Source organism: Chrysemys picta, chromosome 1, assembly GCF_011386835.1.
Source record: "Chrysemys picta bellii isolate R12L10 chromosome 1, ASM1138683v2, whole genome shotgun sequence".
Classification (NCBI taxonomy): Eukaryota; Metazoa; Chordata; order Testudines; family Emydidae; genus Chrysemys; species Chrysemys picta.
Window position 1 is genome coordinate 336,693,691 of NC_088791.1, and position 19,578 is coordinate 336,713,268.

At 40.8% G+C, this 19,578-nt stretch overlaps 1 long non-coding RNA gene across 3 annotated transcripts in view; it reads left to right on the forward strand.

Annotated features, from left to right (window-relative positions):
- The window catches only part of LOC135983513 (uncharacterized), a 371,844-nt gene that overhangs the window by 171,993 nt on the left and 180,273 nt on the right, over positions 1 to 19,578 (forward strand). For 2 of the 3 annotated variants that reach the window (XR_010601191.1, XR_010601192.1), the window contains exon 3: positions 12,542 to 12,678. The exons of the other annotated variant lie outside the window; for it this stretch is intronic. This is a non-coding gene — a long non-coding RNA (uncharacterized LOC135983513). Of the gene's footprint in view, positions 1 to 12,541; positions 12,679 to 19,578 lie in introns of those variants that run through there. 3 annotated transcript variants of the gene reach the window in all.

The window sequence follows — 19,578 nt, forward strand, 5'->3', positions numbered from 1 at the left end:
CGTGAGGCTTGTAAATTTGCACAGGATTTTTGTGACTCTCACGTCTCTGGAAGAATGAAAATGTTAGTGTAGCAGCTGCTCTCGGCACATAGTATCGAACAGGATCCCTGAATATGATGAGGATTCCCAAAAGACATGTTTACTGACACTCCTGGGTGGCTCAAGAGCCAAAGGCAGCCCATTGGGTAATAAAAGAACAAGTCCTGATGTCTTTGCCCCCCTTCCCATTGACATTAACAGGAGTTTGTCTAAATAAGGCTCTAGTAGTAAATCCTTAGTAAGGACTCTGATTTTGGTTCACTCTCTGTGTCAGGGCTCAGTGGTGACTGGAAGAAGCCCTAATTGCAGAGTAAGGAATAATCTAATCAAATTCAGATCCTTATTTCTGTTGAGGTCAAATAAAAAGCAATTTCTATGCAGCAATCAAGAGATACAGGAATGAGCAAATAGGTGCATTTACTTTTTTTTTTAATCTTAATATGCATATAGAGTTATCAGCAAATTTGGATACCAGGAAATCACCCAAGTTGTGCATCCTGGTTCAAGCCAGGGTGACACATATCAGAGTAAAGTTTCCACGCTTTGGTCAAAACCTTGATGCTATGTAAACATTCTGAAACAAGAATAGTATTCCTTAATGTCCCAGGTGAACACACAGTAATCCAGCAATCCAAATGGCTTCTAAATACTCAGTGCTTTTTATCCATAGATCTCCAAGTACTTTACAAAGTAAAAGTAACTAAGGGTAGGTCTACACTACCCGCCAGATCGGCGAGTAGTGATCAATATATCAGGGATCGATTTATCGCGTCTAGTGTAGACGCGATAAAATCGATCCCCGATCGCTCTGCCGTCGACTCCAGAACTCCACCGCGGTGAGAGGCGGAAGCGGAGTCGACGGGGGAGCAGCAGCGGTGACTCGCCGCCGTCATCATGGCCAGGTAAATCGACCTTAAGATACGCCAACTTCAGCCACGCTATTAGCGTAGCTGAAGTTGGCGTATCTTAGGTCGACCCCCCCCCTTCTAGTATAGACCTAGCCTAAGTGGTGTTATCCCCACACTAGGACATAGGGAGGTGAAGTAACTTGGCTAAGGAGACACAGCAAGTTACGGCAGAGGTCGGAATAGAATCCAGGCCTCTTGACTGTGACTAATAACTAGACTTGTTGATTTGTTCAAAGCCATTGTGGTATCTTAGTCAAATACATATCCAGGAACTATTTTAAAAATGAAAATTTTCTGTATTAACTACTTATGTGTTCTTGGCCATTTGAGGTCCACCCAGCCTGGGGCTTGATTATATACATGTCCTTCTCTTTCGAATGTACTTCCACTCCCCGTGAAAGTCAAGGAAGGAGGGAAGGAGTTCTTCATTATGACAATTAGAGCAGAATTACAAAATTGAAATTATTTCATTTCTGTGACATAAGGTCAATAATCCTATTAGTTGTTAATGCATTTATACTCCCTAGGCAATCAGGCTGATAGCATTCCACCTGTGCACTGTCAGGACTGGGTTAGCTTTTCCTCATAAGTGTATTGAACTTCCATTGAAACAATGATTTACTTAGGGAATGGAGCATTAAATGCCATTTACATAAGAAAAATAATTCTGTGCATTCTATGCTGATTCATGGTTCTTACATTAAGTGCCAAACTATGATGGAGGGACAGTTAAAATCCTGTGGAGGGTAGGTGGGTGGGGAATTAAGAAAAAAGATATGAAACTATACCCGTGAGCAGAGATGCACATTAGACGTGTGTCCTGTGTTTGCCATGATATTAAGGCCCTAACCATTACCAGAACAAAGTTGGGCAGGCTTATAGGAGCTTGAAAAGAGTGATTCCCCTATATGGAACAGAGTCTAGCTCAGCGGTAGTGTTCTCCATGGCAATGTGGCCTAAGCAATGAGGTGAGGTGGAGGAACTACCTGAAGGGGGGTTCCAAAGAGGATGGAGCTCGGCTGTTCTCAGTGGTGGCAGACGACAGAACAAGGAGCAATGGTCTCAAGTTGCAGTGGGGGAGGTCCAGGTTGGATATCAGGAAAAACTATTTCACTAGGAGGGTGGTGAAACACTGGAATGCGTTACCTAGGGAGGTGGTGGAGTCTCCTTCCTTGGAGGTTTTTAAGGCCCGGCTTGACAAAGCCCTGGCTGGGATGATTTAGCTGGGAATTGGTCCTGCTTTGAGCAGGGGGTTGGACTAGATGACCTCTTGAGGTCCCTTCCAACTCTGATATTCTATGATTCTATGATTCTATGAGGAGGGGAGAGTCAAGGCTGCTGGATCTATCACCCTGCAAAGCCATTGACTTAAATCTCCACATGGTGGAAGAAAGGCACAACAGACAGAGATATTAGTGCATCCTATGGGCTGTAGTAATGTCTGTGCTGATTCTTCATATTGTGGGACTGTTCTGCCATTGCTTCCTTAACAAAGCCCCTTTGCTATTGCTTTGGGGCGAAGTCTCTTATTTTGCCACCTCTAGGCTATTTTCTATCAAGAGTAATATCTGTGTATTGGTGGAGAGAAAGCCACAAGGAGATGGCCATCCTGTGACAGGATGGTTCCTTAGGGTGACCAGATGGCCCGATTTTATAGGGACAGTCCCGATTTTGGGGCCTTTTTCTTATATAGGCTCCTATTACTCCCCACCCCCGTCCTGATTTTTTACATTTGCTGTCTGGTCACCCTATGGTTCCTTTTCTTACATGTCATTGTAAGACCTGGGTAAAAAATTGCTCAAAGCATGAAGAATGGTTTCATCTTCCTTTGTACGCTATCGGGGTGTGGGGTGCTCTAAACAGAATAATTTGTTAGGATGCAGTTGGCATAGTCCACGCACGATCAGTTCTCATCCGTTGTAGTGGGAGGGGAGGAGCATTGATGGACCTTGACTCGTCTCACCTTCCACTTCCCTGTTTATTTCTAATATTGCTCTGTGTGAAAGCTGAATGGAAAAGAGCCATTTCTATAATTGGAGAAGAAATTTAAAAATTCTGGACCTGATTCTGCTTTCACACTGGTACAAAGCCAATGAAGTAAATGGGATTGTTCGGGGGTAACAGTGGTGCAAGTAAATGAAAAAAACAGGCCCTCTATATCCAACACCAGGTAATCTAAACATGATAGAGGTGGACCTCAGTTGCCAGTGAATCTGTATTCACATTGTCACCAACTTCAGGTATGTCTATATCCGTGGTTTAAGACTGGCTCCCTATAGATATGGGAATCACCTGCAAAGTTAGAATGCAGTTCCAAACATCCTCAAAATGTGTGGGTGTTTGGCTGGGATTTTGGTTCTGGGTGTTTGTTAAATATTGGGACTTAAGCATATGCTTAAAGTAAAGCATGTGCTTAATTGCTTTCCTGAACTGAGACCTCAGTTTATAAATCACATTTTCTAACAACACAACTAATCAGAACTTAAACTTGCTGTACCTTAGTGTTCTCTAGTTTATTACATTCAAATGATCTGCTCGTTATCTGTTTTTAACCTAAGGAGGCAAAAGGCAGGTAAGAAAAACAAAACACCTTCAAATATTGCTGTTTTACATTTTTTTACTCTATTTTCTCCCTGCAAAGTCAAAAGTGTATTAAAAAGTAATATTGTGCTGAACTCACAAGTATGCAAACGCCTCTAGATATCTTGTCTCAATAAAGTTTATAGAATGCATTCCCAAAGGTCTGACAAAAACAGAATAAATAGCAAGGATCATAAAAATGTAATGCATGCCATTTTTTGCTTACATAACCACAAACAAATGCAGCAAGTGGCCGGAGTGTCTGTTTGAGAGGAATCTTCCATTCACACCAACTCCTTTTATTATCACACAGATGTGGAATAAATTACCTCCAACTAAATGCAAAAATATACACTATAGTGTGTCAAACACAGTTTAAACACATGGGCATTAAAAAAATGCATTCATATAGGGCCTATAGGGATTTTTTTTCCTCTTCTCAATTATTCCAATGAGCTGTTCGTGGGCTTATCTTTGGGGACTCCGTTTGCCCCGAAACAGAAAACAGGTGGTGGAAAATACATAATTTTACAGCCCAACTCCCCACCCCCCCCAACAAATTCCATTGCTGATTTCTACAGAAGTCAAGGTACAGTATGTTCGTGTAGGCAGAACACTCATATACCAGGGAAACTCTGTTTTACATCAGAAACGGGGGCTGAATGTTTCCTTTCTCCTGGATTCTATGAACAGGATCTTCATTCAAGGACGTTGAAATGCATGATGTTCTTTTACAGGTAGGTTCACAAACAGTATAAAATGCGAGAGGCAAAACAGTATTAAAGTTTTACTGGGTAGGCAGTTTCATGAGTTTGTTCTGTCAAGAAATATCTGTGGCATAATCAGGATCTCCATTTTTAAATGTTTATTTTCTGCTTTCAGGTGTTTCTTTTTAGGCAAAATAATAGCTGATTTTAAAGAGGAAAATATTGATTTCCCCCATGCACACACACACATACACACAATCTAACTATATATAATATTTCATTTTATCATAAATTGTATCATCTCCGAATTCCTATGTTTCTGGTTGATGAGCTTCCAACCTATGTAGGAGGTGAGCTTGACACATCTGTAATTAATTTTCAACATTGCAAAATGGAAATTTTTAATATTTTCAGTGGTTTGATTTTTTAAAACCCTCTTTTCCTCTAATACATTCCAGAAAATATTCACAGTGGGTTAGAAAATCTTCATCTCCATCCATTTCAGTTCAATCTATAGAATAAACTAAGGCCTTATCTCACCTTCACGGGGTGTGTCCCTTCAGCTGGAAATGCTGCAAGCGCCACAGAATGCTAACACACCTGCGCTGGGAACATGCAGAAGTCTATTTGGGGCCGGGGCCGGCTCCAGGTTTTCTGCTGCCTCAAGCGGTGGGGGAAAAAAAAAAAAAAGCCGATCGGTGGCACTTCGACAGCAGCTCAATTGCCCCGCTCCATTCTTCAGCGGCAGTTCGGCAGCGGGTCCTTCGCTCCCTCTCTTCCTCTTCAGCGGCACTTCAGCGGCAGCTCAAAGAGGAAGAGAGGGACTGAGGGACCTGCCACCGAATTCCCGCCGAAGACACAGATGTGCTGCCCCAATAGCGGACGGAGTTCCGCCCCTTTGTATTGGCCACCCCAAGCACCTGCTTCCTTAGCTGGTGCCTGGAGCCAGCCCTGTTTAGGGCAGCCCAGGTACTCAAAAAAAATTAACTTTGCTCTTGACTCTCATACAACCCTTCACATTTCTACTGTGCTTGCTGTCTGCACAATGTCTCTCAAAATTTCAGACTCAGCACGACTGAAGTTAAGGAGTTTTGGCAGATCAAAAGCTCCTAATGCCACATGCAGCATTAAGCAATGGGTTAGCTCCCTTCTTAAAATAAAAAAAGTCATTTTTATGATAGCCAGCAATCTGAGTAAGTGTGGCTAGATTTGCCCTCTTATCTTTGGAGATTGATTGGAAGTTTGCTGGCTTGGTTGCTTTTTGTTTGTTTTGTTTTAGTGAGGTAATCATTCCCTTTACTTCAAACATAGGGTACACTAGCTATTGTAATACAGGGCGAGATTGTGTTTCTGAAGTAGCTGAACCGGCAGGACACAGGAACCCTTCACATTTTGTGATTCTTTACAAAAATTGGGAATGATACCAGTCCCCACACTTTCCTGAACCCACACTGGATCCTCCACAAGAGAGTAGTAGCTGGTCTGCTCCCCACAAACAACTAGGAGCTATTAGGCCTCCCTACCCCATAATGCAGGGGTGACCAACCTGAGCCTGAGAAGGTGCCAGAATTTACCAATGTACATTACCAAAGTAATACATCAGCAGCCCACCGTCAGCTCCTCTCTGCTTCCAGTGCCTCTCGCCCACTGGCAGTCCAGCGCCTCCCCATCCCTCCCCGAACCTTCCAATCAGCTGTTTCATGGTGTGCAGGAGGCTCTGGGGGGAGAGGTGGAGGAGCGAGGGCAGGCCAGGCTCAGGGGAGGGGGCAGGAAGGGGTGGAGTGGGGGCAAGGCCTGTGGCAGAACCAGGGGTTGAGCAGTGAGCACCCCCCGGCACATTGGAAAGTTGGTGCCTGTAGCTCCAGCCCCGGAGTTGGTGCCTATACAAGGAGCCGCATATTAACGTCTGAAGAGACACATGTAGCTCTGGAGCCACAGGTTGGCCACCCCTGCCATAATGTCTCCCTTGGGTGATGCCATTCCTCATGGCTCCCAACACAGGGCTGTGGCTGTTTGAGAATTTTTCAATATTTTTTTCAGGGGATGGAAGGCAATTAACTGAAACCAAAACTTCACAAAAAGGGTTAGTTTCAATGAATTTCTCATTTCAAAGTGTTCTGTTTTGACATTTTCTAAATTAAATGTTCAATATTTTCTGTTTGAAATGACTTTTTGTTTAGCAATTTAAGTTAATGTAAAGTTTTTTTTTTAAAAGAAACTCAACAAACAAAAAGGAAATGATCAAAACATACACTTGGATTAATCCAACCCACATCTATTTTGGATTTTCTGATTGTGAAAGTTTTCGTGATTTCAACTTTTCATCCCAATTTGGGTCAGGAATTTTTTTTTTAAATCTCAAAATTTTTGGTAGGATGGGAAAACTGTTTCCTGCCTTGCTGTAGTCATGATAGAGAATTCTTGAGATTAGTCTACGGATTCAAGTACAAATCCCATGCAATGATACTTAGGATTGGGCAAAAGCTGATCAGCAAACCCACAACCATGTGAAACAATCCTGGCTTTGAGTTTTGTTATACATTTGAAATTCAGCCCAAGTTTTGCAAAACTTTTGTGAACTTTAGGAACAACTCTGAGCCAGTTCCAGGCAAATCTGATCTGATTTATGGTTCCAGTTGAAACTGTGGGTAATTCATTCCTTTGCATGAGTTGCTCTCAATGCCAGCTGTAACAGCAGTTCCAGCTGAGTTTTAGTATGAGGTTTGGGGTTTGTTCAAATATAAAGATAAAAAATGGGCACTACCTGTAACCATTAATCTGAAATACTGCACGTCTTAGGGCGGTTCCGATGAAATAGGATTTGGAAAGGAACAGTCACTGTTTTTTTGCAAAACAAAAACCCAACCAGTGTGGTTTTCCAAAACTATCTCAGTTTTCATTGGAAATGGACCAAAATCAGATCTATGAGCATACCTCATCTTGAATTGTACAACTTTTTGCTGTCCAAGTGCTTCACATTAAAGCAATTAGTCCTTACAACATCCCTATATTTTAAGGTATTATCCATCATGCAGATGGCAAATAGAAATCAAGTGATTTTCCCAAGACCGCAGTGGATATCACTAACAGGGCAATGGCTAGATGCGAAGCATTCCTGGCTCACAATCCTGTGCTCCGTCTACTCTACCTCAGATCTCCTGGATACAAAATGCTCTGACTTTGATTTTCTAAAACCAAAGGTTTTATTCATTTCTACCTGAATTTTAAAGAAAAACTCGGTGCAAATCAAACCCAAAGAAAATGCGCAAAGCACGTTCGCTAAGGCTGTCTCTACTCTGGTCTGCAATTCTGATTACAGGGGTATAAATAGTACCACTTACTGAACTGCTATGCTGTTACTCCCCCATGTGGATGCTGGGGGCATGAAGTGAAAGGTTCCTAGTTGCCATTAATGTAAACCAGGGATCGGCAACCTTTCAGAAGTCTTCATTTATTCACTCTAATTTAAGGTTTTGCGTGCCAGTAATACATTTTAACGTTTTTCAAAGGTCTCTTTCTATAAGTCTATAATATATAACTAAACTATTGTTGTATGTAAAGTAAATAAGGTTAAATGTTTAAGAAGCTTCATTTAAAATTAAATTAAAATGCAGAGCCCCCCCGGACCGATGGCCAGGACCCGGGCAGTGTGAGTGCCACTGAAAATCAGCTTGCGTGTCGCCTTCGGCCCGCGTGCCATAGGTTGGCCTACCCCTGATGTAAACCTTCTTGAAGAGTACTACGCCCACCCAAACTAGGAACCTTATAGTTTGCACCTGCAGCATCCGTATGGGTGAATTCCAGCACAGCACTTTGGTATCCATTGCTGTTCACACCTCCATAATCCAAACTGCAGGGCAGACCAGAGATACCCTAAATTTCACACAGCTCTAACAGTAAAGTTTAGGGTCAGACTTAAATCCGCTTAAAAGGAGAAATTTTGAACTACTGTGCCTTTCACTTGTTTTCCTTATGTCCCAGTGCTGCACATACTAGAGTAAAATTATCATCCCTGGTCTTACTAGAGACCTAGCTCAAGGGTGGATCTTTGCTGCTTATTCTGTGCTCATGCTTCATACAGATTTTCTTGCTGGGAATTCCACACCTAGAATGAAGGGAGAATATGTTGATTATAATTCGTCCATCTGTAAGGTTGCACAGCATTCTCAGATTCTTGAAAACAAAACAGAAAAATTAAAAAACAGAGAGAGAGAGAGAGAGAGAGAGAGAGAAATCTCCATCCCTGAGTTGCTTGGCCTGGAACCATGTAAGGAGCAGTCCATCATTGGGTGGGGATGGACTAGTTGTGATGATCTTTTCCATTAATCGTTTCCATGCTGTTAAGCATGAATGTCTCAGGATGACACTAGCCCTTTAAGAGGGAGCAGGGCCAGTGCACCCGTCCTGCATCAACTGACCACACAGGCTTTAAAAGAGGACACCTGGTCCTGGGGAAGAGAAAGAGACCCAGTGAGTCAGAGCAGGGAGCTGCAGGAAGTGGGAGTGCCAAAGTCTCCTGGGAGGGGAGGTAGTGAGGTAAAGGGGCAGCTGGAAAACCTTGTGGGTGTGGCAGTGGTCCTTTGCAAGATGAGGAGAATCCCTGCCTTCTGACAATGGACTGAGCCAGATCACTAATATTTCCAGAGCTGCTAGTTCAATTTGAGTTGTAGTCATGAGTAGATGAGGTATTTGTTCAAAAAAGAGACAGCAAATACCTCTGAAACATCACCAGGTCTGTGGTGCTTTTCAGTGTGATACAGTGTGCATGGGAGTGTTCTGATTCTTCCACTGGCGTAATGACTTCTTCAAAACCAGGGCAATGTTAGCCCTTTTGCAGTGATCCTGTCTGATAAGAATAAGCACTCATGGACATGCAGCTTCCATGACCATCACTAAAAGAACGATTGCAATGTAAATCAATGTGATTTTTCATAGTACCCATAATTTGCATATCCTCCTGGAGGTATTTAAAATTGAATTATAAATGCAAGCATGAACATTTTGTCTGGTGAGTAGAGGTTCTTTCACCAGCTGCATTGCAAATAGGAACCATACAATTCAGTTTTGAAAACCACTAGGAACCACAATAGAAAATTTGTCGTATATAAAATATGTCTGAGTACATATACTTGTGAAGGCATATAGACAGAAAGAGATGTCTATAGACAGTAGAGTGACCAGATGTCCCGATTTTATAGGGACAGTCCCGATATTTGGGGCTTTTTCTTATATAGGCTCCTATTACCCCCCACCCCCGTCCTGATTTTTCACACTTGCTGTCTGGTCACCCTAATAGACAGACATTTTTAAAAATTTATGTAGCTATAGAAATATCAACAGATTAAAGGGTTTGTCTTCACATACAAGTTGTATCACTGTAACTATACCAGTATAGATAAAGCAGTGCAACCCACCTCATGTGGATAGAATAAACCTACTTCTACCAATGTAGTTTATTCCTGTATAGGAAAGAGAAGAAGCTATACTAGTGTAATGCACCTTTATCCACTGCACCCACACTGGGGATTGTACTTTTATAACTATATTAGTAGAACAAATCAGACCCCTAATCAACATAGTTATACAGGTTCAGAATTGGTGTGTAGACCAGGCCAAACATTAGAGAGAGGCCAAAATCCAAAACGTGAAACAGAACCTCTTTAAATTTGAGGAGCCTGGGGGTTGGGTTTGTGTCCTTGGATATGAATCTGCTGCTGTTGATTTGATTCCAGATTGGAGTCTTAGCCCCATTTTCTTTTTGTTTTTCACATGCAGATAAAATCCCAGAGCTGTGGTTCTAAGGAGGTTTTGGCCTCAGTGAATACCTAATCTCAAAAGACTTCCACCATTTCTGTCTTGGGGGATGATACTGGTCCCCAGCATGTGTAGAATCTGAGTTCATGACTTTTCATGCCAGAGGCATTCAAGAACAGCCCACAAGACTTCAGTCTCATCAAATCCATTCCTGTTCACTAACCGTGATTGGATCTCCCATCTGCAACCTCGGTCTTAGCTTAAAATTAATCCAGATGCAAATGACACCTTTTTGGCCCATATCTAATATAGATCTATCCTTAAATGGTCTGTGCATCCGGTACTGAAAATTAGATGTTGCATGTCCACCCAAGCTCAGTCAGGTTGAAGAATGAAAGAACTTGAGTTAATTCTTTATGTGCCTCCCAAATATGACAATAGCAAGCTGGTACTAAGACATCACCCGTGTTCCACTCCCACCAACCCCTTCCCTGATTTTTTTTGCAGTTGTGTAAATGATACTGCTGATTCTTCTCATCCCAGGGTTTGTTATTCCCGGGCCCTCACTCCATAGTTGACAAGAAACACATCCACCTGCCCAGAGAGACATGCACAACCTGAATACTTTCTCAGCACTCTGCTACAATTTCCTTTCACTTTCTAAAGTCATACTAATGTAGGGCCATGCTTTCTGCTAAGTGATTACTGGCAGGTTTGATTATATAAATAGCACTCTGCAATTCAATGGAGTTGCGGGCAACAATGAAGGGTTTGCTGGAGATGTATTCTTCTTTGCAGTCTCATTTATCAATGTACCGTTTCTCACTTGCCATTTATCATCTGCTTTTCTGTTCTTTCCTCGACGTCTGGAGGATTTGTAGTCAGCTAAGTGGAGCAAGGGCCTGTCTTGAATACCTTTCCATACCTGGCTGGCTGACATACTCCTGGATTTTCCACAGTTCAACTTTACTTTAAATAAAATTGACAGGTTCAATACAACCTTGCCAAGAAGGATATATTTAGTGGAATCATGTGGAATAAGGAGTAAACTGAAGGCTGTACTTGGACAGAAAAGATAGCGAGAGTGAGATGCACTTCTAATGCTTGTATGCATTTATAATAACAAGAAACTACAATTGCAATAATTGCATGCCTTTTAACTCAAGAGGACCATAAAACAGTGTAATGGAATATATGAATTACTGCACTCCCACACCGGTATTAAGCATTCCCATCCATGGGGTATTGTACCAAAGAACATTTTCTCTTTTTCATCACTATTGTTATATGTTGGTATTCATCTCTGTTAATTTTAGAGATACTGTACACATAGAGTATCAGAAGTTGGAAAAGATCTGTAGGGTCCTCTAAGGTTCCTCTTGAGATTGATCATCACAGAGAGGAAGACTGGTCTTGTGGGTTCAGGCCCTGAGTTCATTTTCTACCTGTCACAGGCTTACTATGTAACCTGGGGCAATTCATTTAATTTCTCTGCCCCTTGTCTGTAAAAGAGGGGGACTCCATTTCTCTCCTACTTTGTCTGTCTTGTCTATTTAGAGGGCAAGCACATTTGGGGCAGGCACTTCTCTTGTACTCTCTACTGTAACAGAACTTTGATCATGGTTGGGGCTACTGTAGTACCAGTCGTCATCATCATCATCTCCTTCATGCCAATGCAAGATTGCTCCCTATATGTAACATGAAGCCTCCCCAGCATAGCTGGAGTGGTAAGAGAGTTTCCATGCCAAGCTGAATTTTCATAATCACTAACAAAAATTTTCACACACACAACTCCCCGCCCCTTCCCACCCCCACCAAAAAAAAAAACCCCAACAAAACCCTTTTGGTTTTGTCCTCCAACTATCTTTGCACCTTTTTTTGCATTCTGCCTCTTTGCATGGAAAACCCTGCTTGAGCTTGAGCTAGGCAAGGCCCTCTCCTGATATCCTTATTCCTATATGTGTCTGTTTGGTCTGTTTACTTGATCTGTCTGTCTAGCCTTTTTACATTACCTATCACTGAGGTTTCCAAACTGCATTCTGTATATTCCAGGGACAAACACTCACCCTGTGGCTTAGCTGCAATTTCCAATTTAGGCGACATAGTCCCACGATAGCAGGCAATAATCAGCCTCCCAATATGTGAATGGGACGCTCACTCTATAGGAGCTGATTATGCAATTATTATTTCTTATTTATTTATATCATCGCAGTGCCTTCTATGAGGTCAAGGCATGGACCAGGGCCCCGTTCTTCTAGACTCTGTACAAAGACAGGGAATGAGCCACCTAAAACAATATCCTGCCTTTACCTACTAGCTACCATGAAAGACTTGCCTTAACCAGTTTTCCACATTAGCCAACAGTTGACAACATTTTCAGACATGCAGTTGCCTATCTATCTAGCCGAAGGTTTTGTACTGCTGTCCATCACTGTAGTATCTAAGCACAGTCCACAAAATATCGATTACTAGCAGTATCCAAGTCCCTAATAGGCTTCATGTAGTCTCTGGATCTTCTCCTATTTGCAGAGGATTTTCTTTCTCTCTTTACAGAGTTGTCCATGGCAGAGAATCCACATACAGGTGCAGATCCTCAGCTAGTATCTATTGTCAGAACGTCATTGATCCTCAGCTGATGTCCATTGTCATAGCTCCATTGACTTCAGCGGAGTTATGACCATTCACATCAGGTAAGGACCTGCCCCAGTGTTTCCAAAATGCTGCCAGTATCTATGCTCTGTCCTTTTGCTGCCCGCTCTTCAGAGAAGTCAAGCTCCCTCCAGATATAGATATTCTGCTGAAAATGGCACATCAATGAAAGTAAATAAAAATAGTTTCAAACACAGCCTGTGAGGCATAAGGAGGTATAGAGCAGCAGTGCCCAATTCAGGTTAAAAAATAAAGTTAAAAGGCAAAAAAGAGACTGAAAATGTAAGAATTTAAGAATTTGCCATTCCTTCATAATAATACTTAGCACTTAATATTGATTTTCAAACATTCTATTATCCCCATTTTGCCAAAAGAAAAACTAAGTGATGGAGGAATTGCAGTCTCAGTTTTTGATTGCGGGTGCCTCGGTTTTCACGTGTACTCGAGACATCTTGTACTTCATTTTTCAGAGATGCTGAGCCCCAAACTCCAGTTACTGTCAATGGGAGCTGCAGGTGCTGAGCACCAGTGAACATCAGGTTCAACGAGTCTCACGTAGGACGTACAAAAACTGAAGCATCTGAAAATCAATGACCACTTTGGAAAAATGGGAGCTATATGTCTGTTCACAGGCCACTCAAAAATGAATAACAGAACTAATATTACAGATCAGGAGAGTTGCTCTTTTTTATCGCCATTGTTCTATTGCCTTTACTGTGCATTTTAGGCTGATGTGACCCATTTAATGCCCATTGAAGTAAAAGTGAGTCTTCTTCAATGGACTTTGAATCAGACTCATAGTTACTGGCAAGTTAGCCTTTCAAGCATCCCCTTTGGAAGATTCTATTAAGAGAATTACCAAATGCCAAATAAAATGAAATAAATATAGCTAATTTTACTGGAAAGCTTTCTCTGAGTTTCTTCTGTCTTTCTTAATCAACTAAGAATAGGCTGTGATTACTGTAATCATTATGCAATTAATCACTATAATTACATTTTATTGGAGTAATAGTTTAAAAAGCAACTAACACATTTTCTGCTCTCGCTTGACTGGAAGACATTTAGTGCTTGTCATAAAGTTACTAAAAATTATGTCTTTGTAATTTATTTTTCATTTTGTCATCTTACTATTACTTTTTATAAATGTAACCGTGTAATGTGTGTGCGCAGGTTCATGCAAGTCATATACATAGATGGTATCCACATGTAGTGGAGAATGCACATCATTTACACGATGGAGGACATTTTTTATTATAATAATCTACTTTGCATGCCTCATAGCTTTACATGAAACATAGCTCTGAGTATGCACAGCTGGGTTTTGTTTATTATATCCACTTTGGATGATGAAATTGAGTTTGTATCTTCACAAGTCATTTTTATCTCAAGTTAATTGATTACCAGCTAATGTGAGGTAGTTTTAACCTTTCTAAATGCTCGTCAAGGCATTCCCTCAACATTTGTGGTTTACTCGATGGATCAGCCTACGCTAACTATAAGTGTATGTCTAACTAGGAAAAAGGCATGTTTTTAACTTATTAGCTAGCACCCGGTAGATAACATGAGGTAACATATTAGCAAAAATGAGACAGTTTGTATTTTTCATACGAATTATTAAGATAGGGTAAAAATTCCTGGGGAGCCTTGTATTTAGTTGAGGTAAACCTGGAAGGGGTTTCTAGAATTTACTTCAACCTGCTGCATCAAAGTAAAACTGCCACTTGCTTTGTCGTCATTAGGATTCTAGAAGGGGGATACCCGTCTCCAGTGTTTATATTGTAATGAAAGAGGTGCCAGGGCTCAAGCAATTAGTTGCCAGGGCTCAAGCAAGATTTTTACTTTCATAAGTGAAGCGGCAAGTCCACAGGTGCTGGGGCTATGAACAGCCAAACCTAGAAGTGCCGGGGCTCAGCCCTGGCAAGCCATGGCACAAATTAAGCACTGCCTGTCTCCTGTTAGCTGTCTTGTTCTAAAAGATACACCTTTTTTTATTAGTGAAGATGTAATGTAAACATGCCTTGAGGCTTTGTCTTTACTGGGGAAAAGGTGAATGTTTAAAACATGTTCACTAACATCTGGTCTACACATACATTTGATATTGGTACAAATATGCTGGTTAAGGGGTGATTTTTCACTGATTTATTTATACTGGTCCCGGTCCTAATGTGGATGCAGTTATACTGGAATAAAAGTGCCCTATGCTGGTATATGTGTAAATCAGCACTAGGGGAGTTGAACTGGAGTAACTATGTTGGTATAGTTAAAGAAGTATAACTTTGTGGGTAGACAAGCTCTAAGGAGCTGAGAGTTGACTCCACCAGCTAACTAAAACATGTTGAAAGTAGAGCCAGTCATGACACTGAATTTCACTCCAATGGAAAATTTATAGTGTTTGAAAAAAATTATTCCAGAATTGGGACAAAAAGCCAAATTGTCCAAGTTTCCCACACAACTGAAATTGGGCAATATTTCATTTTGGAAACCCTGAAATGTTTTCAAAATGTTGAATGAAATCTGCTCCCTGGACTCTTAGGCTTCCAGGCTCCCCATTGGCTGCCTGAGACCCAAGATGCCTGTGAGCCTGGAGTCACCAGGTAGGTGGCGAAAGAGCCAGGTGGGCAGGCAAGCTTGTCAGGAAAAGCTGGCAGATTCTGTCAGAGGTTTAATCAAAATCAACATCTTCTCATGGAATGTTTTGATTGGGAAAAATGTTGGATTGGAAAATTTCTAACCAGCTCTAGTTGAAATACAAATTGCCCTGTCCACATTAGGATTTTTAACAGGAGTTAGTTAATATGTTCTTCCCTACTGAAGACACGCTTGAGAGATTAGGACTTGCCCAAGGTCGCGCAGAGCATCTGTGACAAAGCAGTGTCCTAGTCAGGAGTCATGACTCCTAATTTCCTCCTCTAGCTCCTAGACACCCTCCCTTTCTGCCTGAAGTAGTAGAGACATGATGTATTATTTCTAATGCAGTTGCCATGGCATGCCCTTCCATGGCTGCTATGTAAAATACAGTAGAACCTTTGAGTTACGAACACCGAAACTCTGAAATGTTCGTAACTCTGAATAAAATGTTATGGCTGTTATTTCAATAGTTTACAACTGAACATTGACTTAATACAGCTGTGAAACTTTACTGTGCAGAAGAAAAATGCTGCTTTTAACCTGCTTAATTTAAATGAAGCAAGCACAGAAAGTTGCCTTACCTTGTCAAATCTATTTTTTTAAACTTTCCCTTTATTTTTTCATAGTTTGTTCAACAAGTACTACACTGTATTGGCTTTTGTGTGTGTCTGTGTCTGCTGCTGCCTGATTGCGTACTTCCAGGCCCAAATGAGGTGTGTGGTTGACTGGTCAGTTCGTAACTATGGTGCTCGTAACTCTGAGTTTGTACTGTAACTGCATGTGTCTTCCATTTACCTGCTTCCTAACGCTAAAGCTATATGTGGAGTTATATACCTGTCCAGGTTGTTACCATGGCAGCAATCAACAAATAATAATGCCGTGGTATGTTTAGTACATAACACATATTGGGTGAAATCCTGACTCCACTAAAGTCAATGGCAATATTCCCCACTCACTTCAATGGGGCCAGGTTTTCATCCTTTCAATGTGTGTAATGTTTCTGTTTCATATCATCTGTCTTAATTGTATTAATACAACACAACTGTACACAATGGGCAGGGTTGTGGGGGCTGAGCTAAGGCCTCATTCACTCTTTGCTTCCACTCCCCACATGTGCTTGTAGTGGGGGAGGGGGCAGAGGCAAAGCGTGAATGAATATAGGATGCCTACTAGGTCTCATATGGGAGAGCCTTATGCCTCCTCGCTATCCTGTATGGGTGCCCAGGGTGGCTCACAATCTGGCCCTAAGGTTGGAGGCCACCATTAGAGTGGATTAGGAATCAAAGAGCATTTATTCTTGTGAAGGCTCTAGAGATTGGTCTGTTTTAGAACACACTGCAGGTTGCATTTCTGACTGTTTTGTGTTTTGCAAAGAGCACAGATTTGAAATGTATCACTTCAGCTCTGCAAAATTCCTGTTTCTCTTCATAGTGACTCAGTAAGATTTGGTTCATGTAGGTGCACACCTGTAAAGTCTGGGGATAAGATTTGGGCCAGCTCCAAATATCATTATAACCTCAGTCAGAATCACTGAGCTTCATATAGTTTTGACATAAAATCCAGAAACCCAAGTTAAGATAAATATGGGGCCTGGGTTTGCTTGAAATGCTTGCACAGCTTCCCTTTCAATGGACCTGACCTAAGAGTTTCAGGTCTAAAATGAAACCCAAAATGACATGAAACTTGCACAGTTTCTGTTGCCTTGAGAGAATTTTTCATGGCTCTAGTAATAATGTATTTCTACTCTCTAATGTTTTTGTAGAAATTATTCCATTACTACTACTACTTATTTAATCTACAATAACTGAATTTGGCCCTGAAAAAGACTGAAATAAATCAAGCCCTCTAAAAATGCTGTGGGGTATGGTACCATCTTGATGAGCAGAGATTAAAGCACATCAAGAAAAGAATTAGTTTGCCTTTCAATTACATACACACGTCCCTGTATTTCAAGAAGATAAGAGAGAATATACTCTATTGTCTTCAGCCACCCCATCTTACAGACACACTGGATTTTTGGAACATTCTTTGTAGCTTTTTCTTTCTAAACAACTGGCATCCGCTGAAGAGAGAGAAACACGTACGCTGAGTGACATTTAGACTCCTCCAAATAAAATCAGTAATGACCCTCAGGCTTTTAGGTTAGGGCAGAGAAAACCGAGTTTTTCTGTCAAAGTAAGGCAGAGTTAAGGATGCTTTCAACAAACGGGACCAGGAAAAATAAAGAATATGGGGGAAGGTTGAACATTGAGTGTTGTCACTGCTATAAAGTCACCAAACCCTTGAAGGCAACTAAAACCTGTTTTTACTCTCAAGAATTTTGATATTCATGCCACTGTATCAAAAGGTTGGAACAGCCATTATGTATTAAAATTTGTCACTTTAAATTGCTTTTTTTGCTCACACTAGCAATATAGATATTGAAATTTCCTCAGAAAGTGCTTATCTCATCAAGAGCAAAATTATAGTATATGAAATACTAATTGCAGTATTATGAAGAAGGGTGAACTTTCCTTTGACATTTTATCTATTAGTAGAATACTAATGTGCCTCTTTTTCTTAAAGTAGAAGAAGCCAGCCATCATGGGTATTGTTGTTTCCCGACTGGTGCCCCTTTTATAAATAAAAGGCTATTTATCTCCTCCTTAAATGCTTAAGAATCCATGAGGGCCCTTAGAGGGGACTATGGTTTAATCTCTTCTGAATTATTGTGCATATATTAAACATCAAGAAGTCCTTCACAATGTCCAGCCAACCAGATCACTCAATAACTCTTTTCTGAAGACATATAGCGTCATGCAGTTTGAAACATCATGGAGCATTTCATTGTCATAGGCACGTTGGAAAGCTTTGTGAAATAAATAAATATGGAGAGTATGTTTTATAACTTAGACATTTTAACCATGGATGTGCTGATTTGAGCAACATACAAACTGACTTCAAACTTTGTCCAGTGCAAGAGCCAACAGATTGAACTACAGACTTTTTTTGAACTTTTATTTAATTTTTTGGTATTAATTTTTGTGTTCTCTTTGTGATTTATGGTTTCAGACGGAAGTGCAGAAATACTATGTCAGACAGGGTTGGTTGGATATGTTTTTTGTTTGTTTGTTGTATGCTCGATGCAATCAAATAAGCCTGTGCTTAGAAATCTTATAAAAATGTCTGACTTCATGAGATGCCCAGCCTATGTAAAAATGAAAGAGATTGAAATAAGTTTGTATACATTTTGGATTCTTATCCAAACTTCATGAATGCCACCCTCACTAGTTTAGAGCTGTACCCAGTGAGTTGTGTCACGACCTCAGGTTTCCACTGCTAGAGCTCAGGTAACTACTGCCATCACCAAGGTTTGGACATGGAAATTTTACCTCATATCACCCTTTACTCTGCTCATTTGTTCCAGGAACCCTGGAGCTAGGGTGCTCGCTGATAAGCATAGTAGGTGCTCTTTGAAGGCCACTGCAGGAAAGTCCAATGCGTCTTTACAGAATCCTCAAATATTACATCCCTGTCTCATGTCCAACCACATGTTTTATTTCCCCGACAAACCTATACATAAAATAACATAATCTCAAGATATTACCTAATATTCTGAACAAAATAATTCACAGTGAATAGTGTATCTGACAAATTTAGTCACCTCTTCTACTCTCAAATATCCCCGAGCAGATCAGTTTCCTCGGATATATTTGTTCAGATTCATTGAACATTTTTCCCTATTTTTCCCTTCTATGGATAATAACAAATAGCAATCCACAAATATTCAGTATTCAATGTGCTAAATTCAAGCTATTTTGCTTAGTTGTGATTGGTTGGATACGTCATCATATAGTGTTGTTTCAGTGCCTTGAGTGCATGAGCACGCGAGCTCTGCAGCTGCAAATACTCATGCATGAGATTTTATTATTTGGTTTCCACAAATAATCACACAGGCAACTATGAAATGCATTTTCTGTGAACATCTTTTGCTTCTAAAACTTGAACGATTGAATGTACATGGAAAGCAAATACAATTGCTCATGGGGATCACCCAAAATAAATGCACTTCATAATTACAATGATGATTAATATAATTTTTTTCTGATCCCACCCAGTCTCTAAAGGTAAAGGAGACATTATGAGTAAGTTAAGCATAAAAATTCTATTCTAAATCCTTTGTAACTATTGTATCATAGGCAATACTGTTTGAAATTCTTCAGTCATTATTGCAGAATATATTCTTCTCTGTACCTAGGTTGGAACTTGTGGAGTTGGGTGGAAGAACATTCTGGTGGGAGGGTCTTCGGCTTTGGAATACACTGGCTCACTGT